Source organism: Saccopteryx leptura, chromosome 7 (genome assembly GCF_036850995.1).
Source record: "Saccopteryx leptura isolate mSacLep1 chromosome 7, mSacLep1_pri_phased_curated, whole genome shotgun sequence".
NCBI classification, from domain to species: Eukaryota; Metazoa; Chordata; class Mammalia; order Chiroptera; family Emballonuridae; genus Saccopteryx; species Saccopteryx leptura.
This window is the reverse complement of record NC_089509.1, coordinates 79,686,031-79,712,387: the sequence shown is the minus strand read 5'-3', so window position 1 is coordinate 79,712,387 and position 26,357 is coordinate 79,686,031. Positions and strand designations below refer to the sequence as shown.

The window sequence follows — 26,357 nt, the reverse complement described above, 5'->3', positions numbered from 1 at the left end:
TAACATAAATATATGAAATATTCAAATCAACAGCAACAGAATGCACATTCTTCTCAAGAGCACATAAGATATTCTCCAGGAGAGATCAACTGTTGGACACAAAGTAAGTCTTAACAAATTTAAGAAGATTGAAATCACATCTAATATCTTTTCTAACCACAATGGTATAAAACAAGAAATTAATAATGGAAAAATTTCTGGAAATTCACAAATACATAAAACTTAAACAATATACTCCTGAACAATCAATAGGTTAAATAAGAAATAAAACAGAAAGTCAGAAAATACCTTGAGATAAAACATACCAAAACTTATGAGAGGCTGCAAAAGCAATTCTGGGAGAAAAGTTTATAGCATTAAATGCTTTCATTAAGAAAAAAAGGAAAAACTCAAATAAATGATTTGAATTTACATCTGAAAGAAACAAAAAAAAAAAAAAAAAAAAAAAAAGAAGAAAAAAGCAAACCAAGAGTTAGCAGAAAGAAGAAAATAAATATTAGAGCAGAAATAAATCTAATGGAGATTTTATTTTATTTATTATTATTTGTTTTACAGGGACAGAGAGAGAGTCAGAGAGAGGGATAGATAGGGACAGACAGACAGGAACAGAGAGAGATGAGAAGCATCAATCATCAGTTTTTCATTGAGGCACCTTAGTTGTTCATTGATTGCTTTCTTATATGTGCCTTGACCGCAGGCCTTCAGCAGACCGAGTAACCCCTTGATTGAGCCAGCAACCTTGGGTCCAAGCTGGTGAGCTTTTTGCTCAAGCCAGATGAGCCCGCGCTCAAGCTGGAGACCTTGAGGTCTCGAACCCGGGTCCTCGGCATCCCAGTCCGACGCTCTATCCACTGCACCACCGCCTGGCCTCTAATGGAGATTTAAAAAAAAATAGAAAGTCAACAAAACATCAGTTGGTTTTTGAAAATATAAAAATTGCCAAACTTCAAGCTAACCTAAAGTCAGGAACAAGATTAGGTTTCCCACTATCACTACTATTAAAAACAGTACTGGAAGTCTTAGTCCTAGCAAATAGGAAAGAAAGAGAAGTAAAAGATATCCAAATTGGAAAAGAAATAGGAAAATTGTCTGTTTGCTGATGAAATGATCTCATGTATGAAGAACACCAAAACTTCATAATTTATTTCAGCATAACAAAAGGTTACCTAGTAATGGCTTTTTTCTTCTCCTAGGTATCTATCTAGTATAACAACATTTTTTTTTCTTTTTTCTATTTTTCTGAAGCTGGAAACGGGGAGAGACAGTCAGACAGACTCCCGCATGCACCCGACGGGGATCCACCCGGCACGCCCACCAGGGGCAACGCTCTACCCACCAGGGGGCGATGCTCTGCCCCTCTGGGGGGTTGCTCTGCCGCGACCAGAGCCACTCTAGCGCCTGGGGCAGAGGCCAAGGAGCCATCCCCAGCGCCCGGGCCATCTTTGCTCCAATGGAGCTTTGGCTGCGGGAGGGGAAGAGAGAGACAGAGAGGAAGTGGAGAAGCAAATGGGCGCTTCTCCTATGTGCCCTGGCTGGGAATCGAACCCGGGTCCCCCGCACACCAGGCCGACGCTCTACCGCTGAGCCAACTGGCCAGGGCCTATAACAACATTTTTTAATTTTTTCTGTTCATTTGCAGTGATAGCAGAAGTAACTTAATTAATTAAAAAAGCATGAACAGACCAGAAATGATCTATAATGTAACAAGAGCAGACCAAATATGGGCACCTTTTACTTTGAGGAAAGCATTACTTCTCTTGTGTTTGCACTTGTGACACAAAGCCTTATATCAGATCAACACAAAGGATGATTAATACAGTTAAGGAACTTTTTGCATGTAACTATTCAATAACTTGTGTAAGTTTAATTGTGTGGCAGTTGAATGCCGTGGGACACAGAAAGAAATATCCAGAAAAATGCAACAGTTAAAGAATCAAGTTCATTTACATGTTAAATGGTTGCTGAACAGCACAAGTTTATTGTGCTTAAAAAAAGTACTAAAATATATTAACATTTTGTAAACTTCTTTTGGCAATCTCAGAACTAGTGGAAAGCAAATCCTTCAGATACTTTAGCAGAGTTATAAGAGAACCATATCCTTAGAACCTTATCACAAGACCTCTTCTTTGTTAAAAAAACCTAGTATATCTGTTTTCCTGACCAAACTATGACTAAAACATAATATTGATAAACTTAGCTTTAATTATACTCATCATCTGCTCAAAAATAGTGAGGATCTTGAGAAATGGAAGGCATAAGAGAGAAAAAATACAAAAATGTCATTGTTAGGAAATATAATTAATAAATATTTATTTTAATTTTAATGAATAGTAATATAGAACTTATAGAATTCTGTCTTATCTTTACCTTACAGAGAAAAAATTAAACAGGCAATAAATCATTTCACCAGAAAGCAAGAAAGATGTTTTCTTTGATATCCAGTATTTCCTATGTGACAACAGAAGAGGAGAACTTAGACACAATTTTGAGGCTTGCATCTTAGATTGTTGACAACAGCCTTCTGAGAGAAAAATCAGGTGAAAAAAAAACCCCATATAAATAATTGGAAGTTACCCTGTATAATTTTGAAACTGGATTAAGATTAACAAAAGGACAGAAATAATTTTCATTTCAAATTAAAACTTAGCAAATGTGCATATATTTATAAGTTTTTAAATAACTGTTCTCGACTTTAGAGTCTAAAGGTGTGTAAATGTAACTGCCTTAACTTAGACATCATTTTTTGGTAAAAATATAAAAATTCATAATTAAATATTAGCCTTGAATTTGAGTAGTAAATTATTACCAATAGGGGAGCCCAAAAGTGATAAATTTGGCTTCAGTAATAAGTAGCCTTTTAGTTGTAATGAATAGGAGACATGTAAGGGTTAACAAATAGTTAATTTGCTGGTTGTCTCTCTTAATGGCTTCCTGGCCTTTGAAATGTAGCAAAAGGTTTACCTTTGCAGGAATGTCAGGGAAAACTTACACTGGGGAGGGACCTGACAATTAGGGGAGTTTAAATCATAATAGTTGTTTGTAAAAGCCTAGCCACAGGATTTACTGTGAAAAGTTAAGGCCTAGAAATTAATTAAAACTTTGTTCACCAATATTAAATCTTTACTTTGTATCCTAAGAAAACAGGAAGTTTTGTTTCACAGATAATTGCCAGAGACAGATGGCCCCAGAGGCTCCAGGTCCCAGCTGTTCCTGGGAGATACCTGACCTGGGCTGTCTTGAAGATTTACCAAGGACATCAGATAGAACCATGCTTATTAGAACTGTGCTACAAGAGAAGAACTTACAGAAGAGATGTTTCTGAAGCTGAACCCCCACCTCCTGCACAATGACTAACTCCATGGACTTTTTACTTTTTTTTCTTTTTCCCTGAACACTATAAGAACTGCCGGCAACAGAATAGTGTTAAGGCAACTTTGTGGACAAGATTTCCCCGCCTTCCAAGGTACCTGTATTTCTGAATTAAAGACACTCCTGTACACTCAGTCAGTCTAGTTTGTCTCTTTTGATTGGCTGTATGTGATGAGATGCCCTGAACCTGGTATGATAACATTACCTATAAGATTGTTTCAAAAAATAACTATGGGATATTTCCAATGACTTTGCCAGGGTATTAAGAAAGTGAAATTTAAGTAATTGGGGTAAAATATGCATCACAGAGTTTAAGTAAAAGCAAAACTCCAAAAATTGGTTTCATAAAACTAGGTGTTTTTTTTTTATCAGTTATAGAATCAAGTGAAGTGTCAGTGTAATATTGATTTAACATTCTACCTAATACAAAGAAAATGTCATTACTTTTATTTAATTACATTGGTCAATCATGTAAGGAAGATAAATATCCACTCTCCTTCAAGCTGTTTGGAAAGCCATGAGCACAGTGAAAAGAAAGCTTGCTGAGATGGTGCATTGAGTTAGCACTCCTATCTTTTATCTGCAGATAATGTTTCTAAACACCATAGAGAGAGTTTCTTGGACACAATACACGTACTTTCACACAGCCTGGGAAAATGTCATCCAGTTTAGCTTCAGATAATTCAAAGTACAATTAGACTCCATGATATGAAGACATTTATAGCTATAGTCTATAATGAAATAAAAACAGGTAAGTTATACAAGCAAGTGTCACTCTCAATTGGAGTCACCATGTTGCAAACAAGTGTATTATGTTTTCTACTAGGCTGAATAGAAAATAACATATTGTTTCAGTATATTTCTTTAAAATCATTATAGCATTTTGACTAATCTATTTAGCCATCTTGATAAAAATGTAGCAATAACTCTGTATTAGTTTGCTTGGGCTGTTATAACAAGGTACCACAAAGTATATGCTTAAACAACTAAAATTTGTTGTCTCAGCATTCTGGCATCTAGAAGTCTGAAAGTAAGGTGTGTTGGCAGGTTTGTTCCCTCTGAGTGCTGTGATAGAAGGATCTGTTCCAGGTGTTCTTGGCTTATAAGTAATTGGCATTAGCCTTGTGTCTGTGACTGTATCCAGATTTTCCTCTTTTTATAAAGACACCACAGCCATATTGGAGTAGGGACTCAACTATGATCTCATCTTAGCTAATTACGTCTGTATCAACCCTATTTCTAATTAGTCTCACATTCTGAGGAACTGTGGACTAAAACTTCAAATACAAAAAATTTTGAGAGGAGATCAATTTAACACATAGCATATACTATCTGATGCAGAGTGTAAATAGGATGGATCATAAGATAGACAAGCATTAACCAGATCACACCATACCAGTATTAAATGCAAATCTCCTATATTGGTTGTTGTTATTTAAATTTTTTTTCACATATTTTCCGTGATGTTTTAATAATATTAAAGCAGTCAATGAAGCAGTAAAGATGGAAGAGAGAATGAAATCAGAGATGAATGAGAAAGAAATAGAATGACAACCCTACACCATAATGCAGTGATAATGCAGCCTCAGCCGGATATATGCTGTGCTAAATTCTTTGTACCTGAGCCTACAGAAAATATGTTTTATGGTGACATTGATATGTCCACATTATGTTTAGTGTCCCAAGTGACACACCTTAGCCAAACATCATCAAAATACAAAAGAACCAATTTAATAAAAGCAGGCTAAACAGAAGACATATATTTTCAATTATATTCCAAATAGTCCTAGTGATTGTAAATAGATGCACTGAAAGAAAAGTTCAAAATTAATCTTTTAAAAATAGCTCCTCTTAACCTGAACCACTATTTCAAAAGCCTCTAGCTACTTAGTGTTTCATAATGACTAAAATGAAAGACCCAAGATACCTTTATCTTTGACAAATCAATAATGCTTTAAGAAAATCAACACCTGTGACTTATGGAGGTGGTTGATTCAATACAAGTCTGCGCCTTAAGAACCACATTAAGTATTTATATTTTACAGTTGCATATAAATCATTGTGATTTGGCAGTGTATTCTTATTAAAAGTTCATTTGTGAAAATTGTATGCTGCCATCTTTTCTGCTTCTACAACACTCAGGGGAAAAGCTTTTGTGTTTCCTGGAAGAGATCATACGTATATAAATAACCTTTTAAAAAATAAATCATTTAGGAAATGCAGCTTAGAAACTTAAGTGTATTTTGTACTCGAATTGTAAAGCTATAAAATATAAATTAATGCTGATTTAATACATAAAATTAAAAATTGTTCTTAGTGTTCTTAAAGATTAAATAAAAAAAAAAACCTTGCAAAATGGCACCTTGAGTAAAAAATAAGAATTTCCTCACAGAATACATACAGGTCATTAAAATTAGTGCATTAAAGTTGTTCCTTCTAGCTGTGGGTCTATGGGCATAAAAAATTGAATCATTTTTAAAGGTAGCCAAAAAAATGTATCTTATTAAAAAGCTTATTATGAGAAAATGCATTCAGAAATTAAATGACATAAAATGAGGACATGTTATTGCAAATATCACCAAGACATTAAAAACATATGGTTACAAATAAATTCTAACATTGCATAAATCACTATGCTCCAAACAAATGGTGTAAGGCTGGTGGTTGTGGCCATGCAGATTCGCATTGAATTTGGGGCTGATGGTAAAGCAACTGTGGAGCCAGAAAACAGTGACTATGCCAATTTATTGGAAGCTCGCAAAGACAGGCAAGTCAATAGACGAAAGGTAAAGAAAAAAAAAACAAAGGACTTGCTTTTCACAGTGGAGGAGAAGAGATCAGGAAACAAAACGTACCTCTTGGTGGCGGGATGATCTGATCTCATCGCCCTTTGGGTAAGCACTTATATCCTTACACTAGTGTTGTCGTGTGCTCATGCACTAATTGCACAAAGAGCTTGCAGCCCGTAAACCTGCGAGCAAGCCTAACACAGCTGTTTTCCTCACAAATTGTATTATAATTCTTTGAGGCATTACAATCCTGAAAGAGGGATATAGTTCCTTAGAAAATTTGAGACAATATGATAATATATGTATCATAACACTGAATATAATTAAATTAACATATTAGGTAAATAAAAACCTATGATGTTTTGGTTCTTTTATTTTATTATTATTTTGTTCTGTTTTGTTTTTTGTTTGTTAGTTTTTGTGAAAGTGAAAGAAGTAATTTACCACACACTGGAGATCACTATAATAACAAGTTCTTATTTATTTATTTATTTATTTATTTATTTATTTATTTATTTATTTAGTGATTAGGGGTGGGGGGATAATGCACCAGACTCTTGCCTGTGCCCTAACCAGGAACCCCACAGTAATACTTATCAGAAGCTGATGCTTAGACTAACTGAGTTGGACTCAGCACCCAGGTGCTGGAACCCATCAAACCACTGGCTGCAAGAGATGAAGAGAGAGAGAAGGGGGAGAGAGAGGGAGAAAGAGCAGATGATTGCTTCTTCTGTGTGCCCAGACCGGGGATTGAACTTGGGACTTCTGCACACCAGGCAATGCTCTATCCACTAAACCAATTGGCCACAGCCTCATTATTTATTTATTTTTCATTATCTTTTAATATGGGTTTAGCTTAAACATAATTCTTGAGTTTTTCAGTGGATTCTTTTTCAGGACTCTGCAATGAATCTTCTTGTGTGTTGCTCATAGGGATCTTTGAGTCTTTGGGATTTTCAAGATTTTGCTCAGGTCTACATTGAGCATCTTGTGCATAGGAAGGTTGTAGTACTCTTGAGGGAGGCAGCTTTATGCCAAGTTCCATACAGATCATCTGACATGCAGAAAACATTTTTAGTCCAAATGCAGAAACAGCCCACATGCCTCCAGGAACAAGTATCAAAATATTCAGTTCGCTTACATTACACAGAGTAATTCCAGGGATATTTCTTCTAAAGGTTTTGATAATATCATTGCCTTCATCATAGGTGATGAAAGGTCCATTGCTCTGGATACGACAACAGTTTCTGTTTTCCCTTGCCAGCTCTCATTCGCTTACAGGCATAGACCATTTTGATATAACTGTAGGCCTTAGGATTCTTAAAAAGCAAAACGGCTTCCTTGGTCTTCTTGTAGACTTCAACTTAGTCTCCAGCTACCAAAAGAAGTTCAGGAACTTCCTCAGGATGATGACCTTTAGACATGACTAGTGCTGGTAATGTTGAGGCAGCCAGGGCAGAGCCAATGTCCTATCCCTGCTATGTTGTCTTCACTCTGCAGTACCAACAATCCCAGGTTTTGGTTGGTGCAAACTTGCAGCCACCACAGCACACATTTCTAAAAGCACCTTGGCCAGCATGATAAGTTCCATCATCTCAAGCTCTTGGAATTTGAGCCACAGATCTGCCAGCATCCCACGACTCAGTAGTGCTTTGATGACCTGCCAATTCATAAACAGCATAAGGCTGTCTGTTGTTTTTGCACAAGTTGTTGTGAAAAAATCTTGCAACATCTGATGGAATGGGGACTTTGAACATAGCAGGCCAAGTGACGTTTTGCCAGATGGTTCTCTTTTTGGAGTACACGGATGTCAGTGGATGAGCATGGACCGTGGCCTGGAGAAGAGAAAGTCACACATTTCTCAACCCAGTGGTCCCTGCAGGAAAAAGAAGTCTACCTTCTTCTTTTAAATGGAGAAAAGTCATGTAATAATTGTAAAACCAATGATAGTTTAAAATCACCCTTATAATTTCTCTGAAATAACTGATTCAGGCAAGATGATAAAAACTAAAATTTGAAAAGGTGATGAAGACAGGCTAATTGCAAGGTGCTGGAGTGCCATCATTACTTTATTTAGTAATTATAAATGAAAAAGACTTTATTTTTACAGGGGAAAAGTCTAGAAGTTGCAACCTTAACTGGATAATTAAAAATCACATAAAATGAGGAATATTTGGCATTCTATATAACATGATATAAAGCTACTGCAAAAGTTACAGTATGCTCTATAAAACCTCCTTTTGAAATTTTCAATTCCAGTCTATTTCAAACCATAAGAACTGAGTTTGAATTTATTTGTAATTAATTTAGCTTAATTTCTTTTTAGAATGAACATTTGAGCTTGAGCTGACAGACTATATAGCTAATCTAATGCACAAGTAAATGTGCATATACATCAGAGAGAGAAAAAAGAGAGAGAGAGAGAGAGAAGAGGGAAAGAGTATATGTGTTCAAAGAAGTAGAAACCACTTTACTTACAAAAAATTTCAAATTAGAAAAAAAATTATTTTTAAGGAAGTAAAACATGGCCAGTTTGATTGAAGTAAAAAAAAATAAACAAAAAATCCCCCACAAAACAAAAACAAAACAAGACAAAAAAACCTGTGGGGAGCCTGACCTCTGGTGGCGCAGTGGATAAAGCATCAACCTGAGAACACTGAGGTTGCTGGTTCAAAACCCTGCATTTGTCTGGTCAAGGCATATATGGGAGTTGATGCTTTCTGCTCCTTCCCCTTTCTCTTTCTCTCTCTCTCTTTCTTTCTCTTTTCTCCCTCCCTCCTCTCTAAAATGAATAAATAAAAAAAAATCCTGTGGGGAAAGTGCAAGATAAGTTTCTTGAAGGAAAAGAACAGACTATAGATCAAAGAGTGACTTTTAGACAATGTTGCATATCACTCTAATTGTAATGTAAAAAATAATCAGAGGGCTAAGTGAAGTTTGGTCTCAGTATTTATATTAAACATATCTCTTTATGTGATACATTGATATCTTGGAGTCTTGCTGACACAAGGGACCGTCTGTCCCAGGTTTTGCTAATTCCTAGAGATAGCAGACAGCTCACCTGGGAGCATACCTTTCCAACTAACTGGACACTCATACACAACCACCTTTTTTTGTGTGTGTGTGTGACAGAGACAGAGAGACGGAGGGACAGATAGGGACAGACAGACAGGAAGGGAGAGAGATGAGAAGCATCAATTCTTCATTGTAGCTTCTTTGTTTTTCATTGATTGCTTTCACATATGTGCCTTGACGGGGGGGGGGGGTGCTACAGCAGACCAAGTGACCCCTTGCTCAAGCCAGCGACCTTGGGCTCAATCAGGTGAGCTTTGCTCAAACCAGATGAGCCCACTCTCAAGCTGGCGACCTCGTGGTCTCTAACCTGGGTCCTCTGCTTCCCAGTCTGACGCTCTATCCACTGCACCACCGCCTGGTCAGGCCAACCACCTTTTTAAATCAGGCTCTCAAAGGGCTGTCACAATGGGACCACTACTCTTTTGTCCTTATCAACCAGAGTTGGGTACTAGACAAATAGAAATAGGCCCTATATCTCAGAGCCCAATCAAATTATCAAAGTAAACCTACTTAGCCTGTTTACACTGGATTCCCCATCCCTTCCTTTTAAAACCCAAATAAGGGCTCTTATCCATATTTTCTCCTAGCTCCCAATTCCCTGTGCAAACAGACCAACCCTGCTTCCCCATATAATACTGCATGCTGCAGTGTGCCTGTTCCTCTTGGAAACTATGAGTAACAGTTTTTTCAGTGACAATTACCTCCTCATATGTCAGTTCCATTATATCCAAATAGTAATAAAACCTACCTTTTAAAAGAGCATTAAATCCTGGAACAAGAGGATATTAGTGAAAAACAGTGAAAAATGAAAAAAAAAGTGTTTAACAAATTGCATCTTACTAATGTTAATTCATTAATTTTGACAAAGGTGTCATTCTATAGGATATTAAAAATGGAGAAATCTGGCTGAACAATATTCAAAAACTTTCTAAACTTTTCTGTAAATCTAAAATATCACAAGATAAAATATTTAGTAGAAACAACTTTATGCATAAAAAAGGCAAGAGTGGATGTCAAAGTAGCAATCAGGGACTATAACAACAACACAAAAAAGAGAAAAATTAGCTTGAATTCCTTGAGGATTAATTCAATCTAAATATTCTTTGTCAACTTTATACTTCTTGCTCTTCTCCATAGAGGAGGGTTATCAAATCACTCAGTTGGTGGACAACCATTGGTTTATACTAATAGCTTGATGAGAGCTCATTAAAGCAGAGAGAATTGGTTTCTTTTTGTTTTCTTCCCCTTGGACAACTTTGAGGCAAGTCCACTATTGTATTTACCCTGGAAACTCAAATTTTTTCCCTAGTAACATGTCCAAGGTCTGCTTGGCTAACAGCCTGAACCCATATTATTCAAACTGGGGTGTAACTATATAAAAGACGATATATTTCCATCAGCCTGATACATAAATCTATCTCTTAGTAGATTGCAAACTCAGATGTAGGATACAGGCATCATATACTAGCTTCTTCAACTTCAGAATAAAATCAGAAAGATATACTATCCTAGTAATTCAATTTTAGTTTCTTATATCCATTTAAACCTGAAATGTCAGAATTAGTCCTTGCTAGAGTAATAGTTGTTGAGCTTTCAATTTACTAAGAAAACACTTCATCCTTTACCTCCACCAACACTCCAGAAGTGGTTTTCATGAAAAAAAAAATGAAAGAGTATTTCTCCATTTAGCTTAATTTGTTTTTGTAAGTTTTTACCTGCTTTGTATTGAGTGAGGAATAGTAGAAATATTCCCACAAAGTTGCAGTAAGATTTGGGCAAGAGGGTAGGGAGTTTTTGTTATCACCCTTCACCTGCAAATTTTGACTAAATATTTTTTTTCTTATTTAAGAAAAAAAAGACTATTCAAACCATTAAATATGGAATATAAACCAATCTTCTTTCAAGCAGCCCATTAATTTATCAATGTTTTCAGATATTTTCTTTCCTAAACTTCTCTCACCTTTATTTTCTCAAATTTTATTAATAACTGACACATCATGGTATAAGTTTAAGCAGCACAGCATGATGGTTTGATTTATATATACTGTGAAATGATTCCACAATAGATTCAACTAACATCCATCTTCTTATAGATATGATAAAAAAAATTAAAAAATTAAAAAATTAAAAAATCTGAGGACATCCTTAGTACTTCAGTGTTGTAGTACTGGAATTTTGTATCTTTTGACCACCTTTTTAAACTTTTAACTTCTTGACCTGAAAACAACATCAACAGAATTCATAAACTTTATACTTGTAGGTCTATCCTCCTTCACATTTAGGCTATTGCTGTTACAATTTAGATTTTTTTAATTGTGTAGCTAACAGATTATTATAGTTATTTTTACTATGTTTTTTTAACTTTTAAAATAGAGTTGTAAATAAAGTATGCACCCTTACTACTATATTACAGAATCTAGCTGTTACTATATTTACAATTACCAGTTAGATTCGCAATACATTTTATGTTTTTATGATGTTAATTAGCATTCTTTTACTTCCATTCACAGGACTCTCTTTAACATTTTTTGTAAGGTAAGGCTGGTGGTAATTAATTTCCTCAGCTTTTATTCCTTCAGGAAAGTCTTTATCCTTTCTTTGTTTCTGAAAGATTTCTCTAGGTATTTTGTTTTACGATTTTCAATATATCATTCCTTTCTCTCTTAGTCTAAAAAGTTTATGTTGAGAAATTCATTGATAGTCTTATGAGGGTTCTCTTGTATATAACTTGTCTCTTTCTCTTACTGCTTTTAAGATTTTCTATTTGTCTCTGACTTTAGACAATTTATTAATGATATATCCCAGTGTAACCCTATTCAAGTTCAATATATTTAAGGTCCTTTGGGTCACATAGATTTAAATGTTCAGTTTCTCACCAGATTTGGAAAGAATTCAGCCATTACTATTTTAAATAAGCATACTCTCTGACCTTTTCTTTCTCTTCTCCTTCTGGAATGTCCAAAATTCAGAAATTTTTGTTTCTTTTCATTGTGTCTTATATTTTCCATATACTTTCATTACTCTTTCTCATTCTTTTCTTTTTTGTTCCTTTGGGTAATTTCCAATGTCTTATCCTTTGGTCACTGAGTCTTTCTTTTCTATGGTTGATCTACTTTTAAAACTCTTTATTAAATGCTTTATTTTATTAATTTTAGTTTTTTTAACTCTAGAAAACTTTTTTGTTTGTTTGTTTGTTTGTTTTTGTTACTATATTCTTGTTGAACATCTTATTTTGTTCATGCATGGTTTTTCTAATTTTGGTTAGTTGTCTGTTTGTGTTTTCTTGCGGTTTATAAAACTTCCTGGAGAAGATTATTCTGAATTCTTTGTCTGCCAGATTTCACATCTCCATTTATTTAGGGTCAATTCCTGGTGCTTTATTAGTTTCCTTTGAATATGACACCTTTGAAGGTGTCATATTTCCTTGATTTTTTTATACTTTTATCCTTATGTTGTTACCTGTTTATGTGAACAATTTGGTTTCTCTTCTAGATTTCACAGATTCGTTTGCAGAGACAGTTCATCAGGCTGCTAAGTTTGGATTTCTGGGTGTGTTCATTGGCAATGTCCTTAGGTGGGTGGGACTGGCTACTATGGTCTATTTTGGAGTGTGGGAACTGGTCTGCCTTGGAGGATAAAGATGAGGTGGTGTGCACTGGCTGAGAACAGTTGAATAGTATTGTTGTCTTAGTTTTCAACCAAAATGAGGCTATAGGATGGAATCTGTGGTTGTCTGCATGTTCTAGTCAAGCTTGCTACAGATGGTTAGGACTGGGTATTGTATTTGGTAGTACATGGGGCTATGCATTAGATTCCCTGACCTGGCAGGGCATCAGGATAGTATCCAGTGCCTGCATAGCTCATTATTTGGAGACTCAGGCTAGAGTGTTCACTGAATTCCCTGGTCAGGTGAGGCCATTGGTTTTTCTCTAAAGATGGAAAAGGCCATGGGTTGTGCTCTCTTTTAAGTGGTACTGTGCAGGGGCTCAGGACTTTGAAAAGTGAGAAGAATTATACCTATCTTCTTATCACAACACACCTTTACAATCTTTTAATATATATTTGTTGCTTCTATTTATGAAGAATATAAGCATTATCAGGGCTAATATCCTTGACATAGATGTAATAATGTTATTTAAAAAGTTAATAATTATCAATTTTTAAAGTCTCCATAAAAAGGAATCTTAGAAAGTAAATGATGCACCGTATTCCTTTAGGTTTTAAATTCAAATTTCAAACTTGAATTATTTCTTTAGAAAAGGGGAATAGTTGTCTTATAGGGATATAATAAGTGCTTTCTTATCTTCACTGTACAGAAATACCTAATACAGTATATCCCTGCTTACCAGTCTTATGAAATATGTAACTCAGCATGCTTTTTGATTTTATGATTTATTTCATTGTAGTCCAGCTACAAATTTATACATTAGGAAGGCAAATAATTAAGCAGATATCATTTTTCAGATGTTACTTTTGTAATATCTTTACTTCCTTTAAATGAAATTACATTTAAAAATGTTCTCTTCAAAAAAAATCTGGTTAAGACATAATCATTCAAGTTTATTTCACAGAGCACTCAAGCACTACTTCAATTTAAAAAATAATTATGTTGTATGAGAAGTGAACATATTGAAGGTTCTTCACAGAAAATACTGCTGGAAAGAGAAGTAATTGAATTGAATTTTGTCATCTAATAGCCACGTCCAGGTGTCTTTTCTACAACACTGTTTATCTGTATGCATTAATTTATACTTAAGATCAAAATTTGATTTACTTTACCTTCCGAATTAAACTGCTATGTCCTTAAGTATTATTAAGGAAAAGTTTATTTGTATTTCATATTTTCCAGCTGTGCGATACGCTGAACATAAACTATTGTAAGTATAAGAATCTAAAATGGTATTTTTACTATAAAATATCTAGGAATTTTCTTGACCTCCTAGATTTAGTCAAATCTTTCTTTACTGACATAGAATCATGTACTTTTCTTTCAGTACGTTTATTACACCAGCAAATTGACATAATTTTTTTTATTTGTTCATTTTAGAGAGGAGAGGGACAGACAGAGAGAAAGAGAGAGGAGAGACAGAGAGAGAGAGAATGGGGGAGGAGCTGGAAGCATCAACTCTCATATGTGCCTTGACCAGGCAAGCCCAGGGTTTCGAACTGGAGACCTCAGGATTTCCAGGTCGACGCTTTATCCATTGCACCACCACAGGTCGACATCATTTTTTTTATAACTGTTTAATATCTCCTCTATCCCAGATTATAAACTCCACTATGATAAAGATTACATTTGTATAAGTACTTTGTTCCCAATAATGTTATGCCTAGTATATGAGAGATGTTCCAAAAAAAGTTGTTGAATAAATGAATGCATGATTTAGAGCCTATTTTTTAAAATGTGCTTTTATAATTTAATAAAATTCTAAAATATTTAATGCATATCTGACAAAGTACAAAACTTTCACATAAAGAATCATTTAGTGTCACTATCACTGCATGCTTCCTTGATTTGACCCTAGTTAGAAACAAAACTGAAAAAAAACTTCATAATAATAACGGTAGTAAACATTTACGTGGTGCTTAGTATTATTAAACGCTTTGAAATTTAATATGCATATTACAAACTTTAAATTTTCTATTTCTTACAAATTTATAAGATTAGAATTCTAGTAGTAATTTAACTGATGCATAAACTGATAGTTGGGTTAATTTTCCCACGGTTAAACAACTAGTGATTTAAATTGAAACTCAAAATATTTGACTCAAAAACTAAACTTTTCTAATCCACTATAATTTATTGGCCCTCTAAATAAACTGAAACAGCATATTTTAAGAGTTTTTATCAAATTTCTTAAGTTATCTACCTTAATTTCTATCTTTCATATTCAGATTCATTTTCCAACATTTTTTTTATGAATTTTTAAGGTTTTTTTTTTAGATTTTATTTATTTATTTTTATTAAAGAGAGAGGAGAGAAAGAGAGAGAGAAAGAGAGGGAGAGAGAGAGAACAGGGGTAGGAGCTGGAAGCATCAACTCCCATATGTGCCTTGACCAGGCAAGCCCGGGGTTTCGAACCGGCAACCTCAGCATTCCAGGTCGACACTTTATCCACTGCGCCACCACAGGTCAGGCTTCCAACATTTTATTTTTAACTTTTTTATTTGGAAACTTGAGAAAATGAAAATTTTATAAATTTAATGTTGAAGTATCAGTATGCATAAATAAAACTTTGTATTTATAAAATTTAACTTATTTCCTGGAGACTAAACTTTATTATAGATACTTAACAGTTTGGTATATATAAACAAAAGTTGATTTATTATTCTAAGCATATAAATTAGAAAAATTATTTTGAAAAGAAGTGAATACTACTAATTTTTATGATAATTTAATTAGAGTGGTATGTTAAGGGTCCAATAATTGCATGTCAATGTTATAAATTGATATGTTTTGATTAATTTTTGCATTGTCCTTCCTCTATGTAATTTAAGGAAACTTTTCCTTTTTCTTTATGAATCATCCTCTAAGTACAATGATCTAAAACTAATCAGCTTCTAACTCTTTCATACTTGTCAGCTTTTCCACTTGTTTGATTCTACTTTAAATTTCTTACTACATAATCAGAATACGTTGTGAATCATTCTTGAATTATGTATTGTTTATATCCTTAATTGTAGGAATTGTTATAATTGTATTTTCTCTAATAACCTTTTGCTTGGAATAAAAATTAAAACAATGTCTTTTACTTTGCAGAGCAATAAATTAAAGACCATAAATAACCTTTCACATATTCCAGGCACAGCTTCCTAATTTGTAAATGGGGGTCATGAATCATCTAATCAGACAGGCTTCATTTGAAATGAGACACACTACACAGAATTCATAATGCAGTTCCTGGTGTACAGGTTTGTAGGTCAATTGATTTTTTCGGTTGTTATTGTTCATGTCAGTTGGTGGGTTTTTTTAAATAAAGAAGAAAACAGGAATTATTTCAGCTTTATTGTGTTGTTGCTAATCACGTATATTGATTTATATATACCAAGTTAGGGCCTAGGTATAACTGTTACTTCATGGAAGTTGAGGGGCAGAGAGTGGGAAGTATACATACAGAAAGTGAATGAATGTCTGTATTCTTTTGAATATCCCTAGAGCTTTATCACTGTTTTTTTTTTCTTTTTAATTAAACATTTTTATTTCTTGTGCTGCCATTCTTTCTTACGTGGTAATTTTGCTTTATTGATGCATAGTTACTTCGTTTGGTTTCAACACCATATTAATATGACCATTGTTGAGTCTACATGTGGTCTTTGCCTCACAAGACCATTAACACATCTTAAATAAATCAGTATTGATTCTCCAATTTGTGCTTTGCCAATTTTTTTTTTTTCAGAATCTTAGGCCATTTTTAAACTTGTGATGGGTACCATGCCGATAGATCTACTTTGTCATGGTGAATTATAGAGAGAGCCTCAGTGTGCTTGTGTGTGTAGGGGTTTGCATTTTATGTTGTAAAAAAATTTTATTCAGGATGTTAAAATTGTCCCCTCTGATTTTATGAGAATCCCCAAAACAGAAAAAGATGTGTAATCACGATATAAAATGAAGGGAAATTATACTCTACTTTGCAGAAAAATCCATAAGGCTATAAAGAGAGAGAATGAATGACAATGAGTGAGATGTCTCATTTTCTCCTTGTGTACTTCCATAAGGAGGTTCAGGCAGTGAGAAGATTTGGAAACGACAAGTAAGGCAATGCTACCATATTGTTCTGCATTATGCCTCTCCCACTCATGCTGAAGGGTTCCAGTTTGACAAAGAGCTAGTGGGGAGCTGATAGATTAAGAAACCATATAGTAGACCATGGTCATTTCCTGCCACCCAACCATCCCATACCTTAAAGTATCCATTTTAAAGGGTATTTTTGCTAGATGTAAAATTTTTGGTTGACATCTTATTTTTTTTCTTCAGATTTTTGTGTATGTCATCCTTTCAGCTTTGGTCTCTATCATCTTTGCTGCAAATTCAGCTGTTAATCTTACTGAGAAAATTTTGTGTATGATGAATAATTTTGAGGGGCCACTTTGAAGAGTCATTTTTTTTCAAATTCCCTGAGAAGAGTTATTTCAGAATGAGGTCAAATAATAATAGCACTCTGTTTCTTAAGCTTTTAATGGAAGCTGCATCATATTTCAAATAGCCAAGATGTTCTGTGAATGAGACTGATTGAGAAACTACCAAACTGTTCTGCTTCCTCTGGAAGTTAGAAGGCTGCTTTTCTTTTTAAAACAACTACTATGGTTTCAAGTCTATTGGTTTTATGAGATGTGAGGGAGCTGAGGATATAGGGATAGAAAAGTACATCAAATTACTGTGTGACAAATTTTGTTGTTTTTTTCCTCTAGGTTCAGCACTTTTCCTTGAATAAACATCAATGTTACTTGTCTTAGGTTAATTTCCCGAGTTCTGCAAAACTTTACTTTAAAAAAGTCTGCAATGTTTCTTTCATCAAGGAGCAAATTTATAGATCTTTCACTTTTCTTTCATTGATGAAGTCTTATCTCTGATATTCCTTTTTAATCAGGAATCCTGATTAAAGAAAATTCTTTTGGATTTCTCTTGTCTGTCTTGGGAAAAAGCAAAATACTTATTTAAGAAGGAAAATGATTCACACAGAATCAATGCAGAACATCAAGATCCCCAAACATTTTTATTTTAGAATTTTAGTGTGTTTCCTTAAAAGGAGAAAGTGAATGAAAGTCAAACAAACATTAACTTCTTTGCTTGTAAATATGCACAGCTCTGTAATGTAGTTAATTATTATTCATCTTGTGATTATTTTCTTAGTATTATCATATCAAAACTGACTAAAATATAGTTAATTTCTATGTCTTACATTCTTTTCTCTTTTATTTGTCATGTCATCTAAGATGTTGAAGAATGTAGCACTCCTTAGTTCCAAACTGAGTATCCATTATGAAAGATAGAATAAATTTGAATTTATAGAATTATGTTGACAATATTTTAAAAACATAAAAAAGAAAGTATTTATTTTTTTTCTGAGTGAAAGAAACAAAACTATTATGAAAACACAGCATATTAATTTTATTGAATGGGAGTTTCAGTAAGGAAAAAGTGGAGGGAAAAGACTGTTTATAGTAAGTCCCTTCAAGTTACAGACATTTGATTTATATACAACATGTACTTATGAATGAAGCACTATAGAGTCTATTAGTAATCAACTGCCATTGGACATCAGTAAAGATAATATCACAGAGTTACTCAACTCCCATGGCAAATAACTAACCAATGAAAATGTTATGGAACGAGAGAAGCAGATGATAGCATTTAGAGAAGAAAACAGGAACTTATAAACTCCAGAGTCAGAAAAGTTTTTTTTGTTTTTTTTAATGAAAACAGGGGAGATAGAGAAGCATGTGCCCTGTCTGGGATCCACCTAGAAACTCCAGTCTGGGTCCAATGCTCGAATCAGCTGAGCTATCTTTAGTGCCTGAGGTGACACTTGAAACAATGGAGCCATTGCCTGTCAGAGGAAAGATAAAGAGAAGGAGGAGAGGGAGGGAAAGAGAAGCAGATGGTCACTTCTCTGTGTGCTCTGACCAGTTATTGAACCCAGGATATCTGCATGTCAGGCAGACACCCTTTCCACTGAGCTAGTCTGCCAGGACCTGGAAAAGTTTTCTACAAAAAACATTAGCTGATGCTTTTTGTCTCATTGAAGCAAGAATGGCAAAGTTAGAAGAGCAAGGTCCTGATTCAGAGAGGTTCATCAAAGTTTACTGTACAGTTACTGAAGAGCTGAGTTGCAATAGGGTCATTTATAATGAGGAAAAGAAAAGATCTATACAAATCTGCTTTGTTGCCTACTTTAAGAAACTAACTCCAGCAATAGAACCAAACCTTGACTCTCTAACACAAGTTCCACCTTTTCCAACAAGTCCATCATCTTCTACATCATCCAAAATTATTTAAGGTTGTATTTGAAAATGTCTGAGTTGCATTTAATAGATAAATGTACCTGTTCTAAATCACATACAAATTCAACTTAAGAACAAACCTTCAGAATCTATCTTGTTTGTAACTAAAGTGACTGCCTGTATACTGTATCATACTATAGGAAGTGACTATCAGGTGACAGTTGTCAAATACTCTGCAAGCAACATGTTTGTGGTTTAATTTGAAAAATAAGATAAAGAAATAATTTGAAACTAGATGAATTACACTTATTTTGAACCTAGTCCATTATGCAATGTTTTAACTATACACTAGCCAAACTAGTTTGAAGGAAAAGTTATACATTTGAAACTTTTCAATAACTGAGAGTTATTTGTGGAAAAGGATAAATACCACTTCTTTTAAAAAATAACCGAACAGAAAATATACTAAAAATAAATACTTTTATCTTAAAATAAGGACACAAAACTTTGTAACAATCATTGCAGATTTGTATTTTACATGATTTTGAAGTGTCACAGATCAAGCTATTGACCAATGTCAACCAAAGGTGGTTGTCACTAATTCAACACCAGCAGGAGTCTCTAGGTTGGGAAAGGGAGGAGATTTTATTTAGTGTCAACAGCTCTACTGTGATACAGTATGGCTATGGAACAGCATAGCTGTGAGCCAGCCTTGGAGCTCAACAGCTCCAGTTCCCTCCACCAAGATGTGGCAACTCTGCTCCTTTTTAGTGAGACAACTCTGGTCAAGTCTGGTGAGGCAGCTGCAGTGTTACAGCTCCAGCTAGAGAAAAAGACTTTGGTGAAAACTGTAAGTTTGCTCCAATGAGACAAAGAGAGAGAAAGAGAGATAAATCACATAAATATCTATATAGATCCATAAGTAAATGCATATGTATATTTAGAAATAAATATCATTTTCCTGTTGATCAAATTAATTTAAAAATATTATTAAATAATAAATGTGAATAGACATAAAAATGTTTTATTCTGAAAGTGGTGTTACATTACTTGAATAATAGTTTAGAGAAAACTGGGAATTATGAAAATCAACAGACTAGAAAGTACTTGATGTATTCTTTATATCATCAATCCTTTAAAATCTATTTCATTTTCTTTTGCGTTCTTCTAAATTGAAATAAAAATGTAATATTTGCCTTTTCTTTGAAAGAGATATATTTTTAGTATATTTTATTGGCTCTGAATTTTATATTTGATGTGAAATCTAATGTATTGAGGTTCTAAATGAATAATACTGGAGATGAAAATGTGCTTGATGATAGAATCTAAAAGGAAATTGAAAAAGATACTATTGTCAATCATTTATTGAAAACTAGAGTTATGAAGTTTTATTTTAGAAAGTTTGAATGCTAGAGTTTTATTTTTGTTACTTTTCCTGTTAGTACTGTTTATAGTTGTTTCAAACAATATAATAAACTAACTAAATTATATAATATTACTGAAAATATAAGTTCTTTAATAGAATTTTCAAACAATAACTATTTTAACTAATTTTTTGATAATCACAAAGTAAATTATCTACCTCTATAACTGAAAATAATAAAAATATGACAGTTCATTTTATATTCAGTAAATAGTGGATCAAAGAAGAAAAACATAAAAATTATCTAAAGATGTAGAATAGTTATTATTCTAGCCAGATGTCTTTGCCATCTGAGTATTTGAGTCTATCAAGAAATATTGAAAAAGGATCTTCATCAGTCACTGAAGTTCTTGCCCAAGAGCATAAACATATAAGTACTGGAGGCAGTTGTATCTTCACTGTGAGATAGACTCATTAGGATTTATCAGGCTAATGTAACATCCTCTCATTAAACATTAATTGGGATTATGGGGACACTTTAATACCTATTGCAATATGTTCTCATTATCAGTTAATTGGCATCTTACTTTATACGTTTCTTGTAAGATTGGATGTCCATCAATCAGCACTTCAGAATTGACTTAATGATAGAGATTGCTACTGTTCACAAATACTTTCCAATTCTTGCAAAACATACTGATATATTACATATCTCAGTCCTTCATTTAAGGGGTCATAATATTAATCTTTTCAAATTGAATATGACTGACAGTGAGAGGTGGCATTCCTAGGCCAACATAGAGCATTTTCTTTATTCTCTTCCTCTAGAAATGTCAGACACAATGCAAATAATATTAATACTGAACACTCATTACCTAATTTACAAATATACAAGGTGAATTCTTTAAGCTTTTTCTTTTTTTCTTAAATCTGGTAGAATTTCAACAGTGATTTTCATAGCTCATTAATTTTTTCCACCACTTTCTAAACAAATTGCTTTTCCCCCTCTATCCTTCATTTATATCTTAAAGATGGTTTCTGAAAAATTGTGAATATTTTTATCTCTATTAAAAGTTCTTTATATTATATAAAATTACAAAAATATTAAAAACTAAAGTTAAATAAAAAATAAAGTTTGATTTTTTATTTAAAATGGTATATACAGACTTTAAAATATCACTGTTCTCTAAGTCCATTCTAATTTTGGTTACTTTATGTATAGCTAGCTATATATATCGTGTGGTTAATCACATGACATTTTTTTTTGTTCTATTTTGACCTTAATTTTGTGTTTAATTTTTGTGAATTTAAATGTCCTTTTGATCTTAATTCTCATTCCCACAACATGTATATACTTGTTTCAGAAATACATTCTTCAAATCAAAATTAGCCTCCTGATAAAATTATACATTTCAAACTATCTCTAAGATAGAAGTACAATGTCTTTATATTTTTCAGGCACTATTACATAATGGAAAGTGCCAATATATTTCGTATAACCTAAGCACTAAATTTACCACAGTTTGTTTTATGTCATGCTTTTTAAAAATGTCTAAATAGTAAAAGTGCAAGTTCCTTTAAACATGACCCCAAAATAAATGAAGAAAGAAAAAAATTAGTTTTAGAAGCTGAAATAAATGTATATGAAATGAATAATATTTATATAACTAGACACACATGCATAAGTACAGGTGAGTGTTTATATATATATGCACATCTATATTTTTCTATTAAGGGAAAAACATATACTGAAAATAGAAACATCATTTCAAGTTGTTTTAATCTCTCTCTTCCACAAGAAAACTATCCTTGTTCTGATTCTGCCTAGAGTCTCTTACTTGCCTCTTTATTAATTATGGTCATCTTTTTTGTCCCAATGTCCTTCATATCAATTTATACTTGAGTAATACTCAGTGAAAATAAAACTGTAATATAATAGACATTTCTTACCAAATATCAAACATTTTCCCAAATTTTAAACTTTAATAAGTTTTTCTCAGTTGTATTTCTTTTTTTCTTTCTTTTTTTTTTTTTTTTATCTGAAGCTGGAAACGGGGAGAGACAGTCAGACAGACTCCCGCATGCGCCCGACCGGGATCCACCCGGCACGCCCACCAGGGGCGACGCTCTGCCCACCAGGGGGCGATGCTCTGCCCCTCCAGGGCGAGGCTCTGCCGCGACCAGAGCCACTCTAGCGCCTGGGGCAGAGGCCAAGGAACCATCCCCAGCGCCCGGGCCATCTTTGCTCCAATGGAGCCTTGGCTGTGGGAGGGGAAGAGAGAGACAGAGAGGAAGGAGGGGGTGGGAGTGGAGAAGCAAATGGGTGCTTCTCCTATGTGCCCTGGCCGGGAATCAAACCCGGGTCCCCTGCACGCCAGGCCGACGCTCTACCGCTGAGCCAGCCGGCCAGGGCCTGTATCTTGAACTAACAAAAAATATTAATAAATAATTTTGAATACTTACATCCAGATTTTTTTAATAAAATAATGGTAATAATAATAAAATCCTTGTTCCCTAGAAGTTAGAACACAATATCAAGGTCATTTACAACCAAATAATAATTTATTTAATAAAGGGAGAGACATATAAATATCCATTTTTCTCTTGTTGAAACAGGAAAAGGAATGTCAGCACGGTGTGTTGGATACTCATCGATCCTACCAATCTGACAATCAATGAATTGTAATAAAGCTTTGGCTATTTTCAGTTTGACTGGCAAGTCTTACATACCTTTAATCAGGAAGAAAATCTGAAGGTATTTTAAAGAAAAAATAATTTAAAATTATTCAACTCATGCTTGTTCAGATTTCACAAGAAATATATTTATAATTTTATCTTCCAGATGTGCCAGAAAAGGAGAATTAACCAGTTATTAAAACAGAAGAGGAGTTCAGTGTCTGTAACAATCATTATAGCCTTATTGGAAATAAATCAATTAAATTCAAGTCATGCAACAGCTCTGTCACGATGGGTCTCAGCCTCAAATACTCCATGAGAATGAATGATTTTGGGTCAACATGAATCAAGTGGCCACCTTAGTATGTTCAACTACCTATAATAAAGATAATGAGGTTATAAAAATAGTAAATGCTCCAAGATATCTGTAAATATTTATTTGTACTTCACTTACAACTCACTACATAAAAGTTATATTATTAGGCTATCACTGGTGCTGTTTTTATTTGACATTTAAATGCTAATTATGGCTATAATAAAACTGATACAAATAATCAATAGTCTTGAAGTGAGATTTCTAGCATTTCTCAGATGCATTTACATGGGATAAATTAAAAATGATCAAGATAGGCTTCCATTCTTGTTTGTTTTCTCTAAGCCTTAGAAAATGAAGAGGAACCTGTTCTCAGATTAGGAGAAATGTCTTTAATAAATGTGAGCTACAGAAAAGCAAAATTCAAGGCCAACAAATATTTCTGAAGATTAAGTGTTTTTGGAAAATGTTTTGTAAACAAATTATACATCATATCATCATTTGAGAAAATTTTTCTCAGGCAGTGTCTATGTTTAAAATATCACTTGACTTTTATTTAATTAATTTTGGGGCAGGCACAATGATAATTATTATTCATATCCAGTAATTATTGTATTTATCTCCCTTGAAATTTCTCTCTTGAAACTGATCTGAGATAAGTGGAACTCAACAAGTCCCAGTTTAATTACTTTTGTTTGGATTTCTTTCATTACAGAAACAAGGATTTTACAGACCAAGGGAAACAAAGATCTTGTTATAAACTATGGAAAAAAAATTAGGGAATGATTCTAATTGGTTTGACTTGAGTTATAAGTGAGATCATCTTTAACTTATCCCTGTTAGCAGGAATACCAGGTACTATAGTTATTTAACTTTAATCACAGTCCTACTTCTTTATGAAGGAGTATAGAAAACATCTCAATTGTCATAACCTATTAAAATCACAGTCATAAGATAGAAACAATTACCTAAAATAAGAAAACTACAGTGGTTAACATAACATAGAGTGTCCTCCCCAAATCTCTACTTCTTGATGTTCTTGCTCTTTTGTGGTTGCCTTCTCTTCAGTATGGACATGACCCATAGCTTACTTCCAAAGAGGAGAATATGGCAAAGATGACAGGATGTATGTAATTACATATTTAAGATTGTAGTGACTAGGCCCTGGCCAGTTGGCTCAGTGGTAGAACCTCCGCCTGGTGTGTGACAGTCTAGGGTTTGATTTCCAGCCAGGGCACACAGTAGAAGCGCCCATCTGCTTCACCACCCTTCGCCCCTTCCTTTTTCTCTGTCTCCCTGGTCCTTTCCCTCAGCTAAAGCTCCATGGGAGAAAAGTTGGCTGGGGCACCTGAGGATGGCTCCATGGCCTCCGCCTCAGATTCTAGAGTGGCTCCGATTGCAGCAGAGCAATGCACCAGAGGGGCCGAGCATCACCCCCTGATGGGCATGCGGGGTGGATCCAGGTCAGGTGCAGGCAGGAGTCTGTCTGTCTGCCTTCCTGCCTGCTTCTCACTTCAGAAAAATACAAAAAAAAAAAAAAAAAAAAAAAGAAAAGAAAAGAAAAAAGGAAAAGAAAAGAAAAGAAAAGAAAAGAAAAGAAAAGAAAAGAAAAGAAAAGAAAAAGTATGTAGTGACTAAACTTTCGGACTCTTTTTCCTTTCCTGGATTTGTGAATGAAAGAGCCTTATCGGGAAACCCCATGTACACAGAACGGTGGCCACCCTCGATATTGAGAGACTTTCTGGTGCACAGCAGAGAAAACCTAGAACAATTCAAAGAAGCAAAATTGCCAGTAACCTGAGTTGGCTCCAAAGTAGATCAATACCCAGTAGAGCCTCACAGGACACTGCAGCCTGGCTGACAGCTTGCATGCAAACTTGTGAGTCTAGAACAAGAGGACCCAGTGAAGCCATGTTAGACTACTGAACTATAAAATGATAAATTATATAATAAATGAGTGTTGTTCAGATGTGTTAAGTGTGTGGAAATATTGTTATGTAACAGTTAATATAAACACCATAGATTTATAAAGACAATGATTAGCAATATGTGCCATGACAGGCATTAACCAGTTGTCATTAAAACAAAAGTTTCCAGTACAGATTCTAATTTTGGGTTTATGTTCATGAATGTGCTTTCCTCTTAACCGATTTGGTATATATTTACATTTTAATGTAGGAGGGGTTCTCTACATGTAAATTGCCACTCACTGTGTGAAAACACAGCTCAACAATCTTAGGAAGATTGCCTTTTGCCTCCTTGATGAAGTCTTTATTTTCTGGATACTATGTCACTACATGAAACTGTCAGGTTGTGAACATACTGTATTAATGACACTAACTTGCTGTGTTTCAGTTACTTCAATATTTACTAGTTTTTCTTTATCAGTGCAAGGTTGAAAAAAAGAATTTATAATCAGGGCAATTACTGCTTCGTTATGAAATTTTAGGGGTTGTTAATAATAGTTAGTGTTCAGCATATTCTGTATTTTCTAGCTTTTCAAAATTTTATTTTCCATAGGGGGGAGAAGAAAATTCTTCCCAGATGCCTTAAAACTATAGAACATTGTATTGAATTAATTAAATGAAATGCCTTTTTCTGATAAATAGATGCTCCCTCACATAGAAATTTTGAATGTTATTTAATCGCCTAAAATAGAAATAAAGATTTCTTCCTGGTATCTGATTTCTCACTTTGGGGTATCACTTTACTCTTGTTATAGTCTGCTACTTGTCATCCATAGTCTTTTAAAATTAAAACATGAACACTTTAACTCTTTATGAACTAAATTATTTGATATGAACTTATAGTACTAGAGTTAAAACTCCAT

General features: G+C 34.0%; 1 pseudogene; it reads right to left on the bottom strand.

The window, feature by feature from the left end:
* Positions 1–6,998: 6,998 nt before the first annotated feature.
* On the bottom strand, positions 6,999–19,204 carry LOC136379017 (large ribosomal subunit protein uL4-like; annotated as a pseudogene).
* Between the last annotated feature and the right edge of the window lie 7,153 nt (positions 19,205–26,357).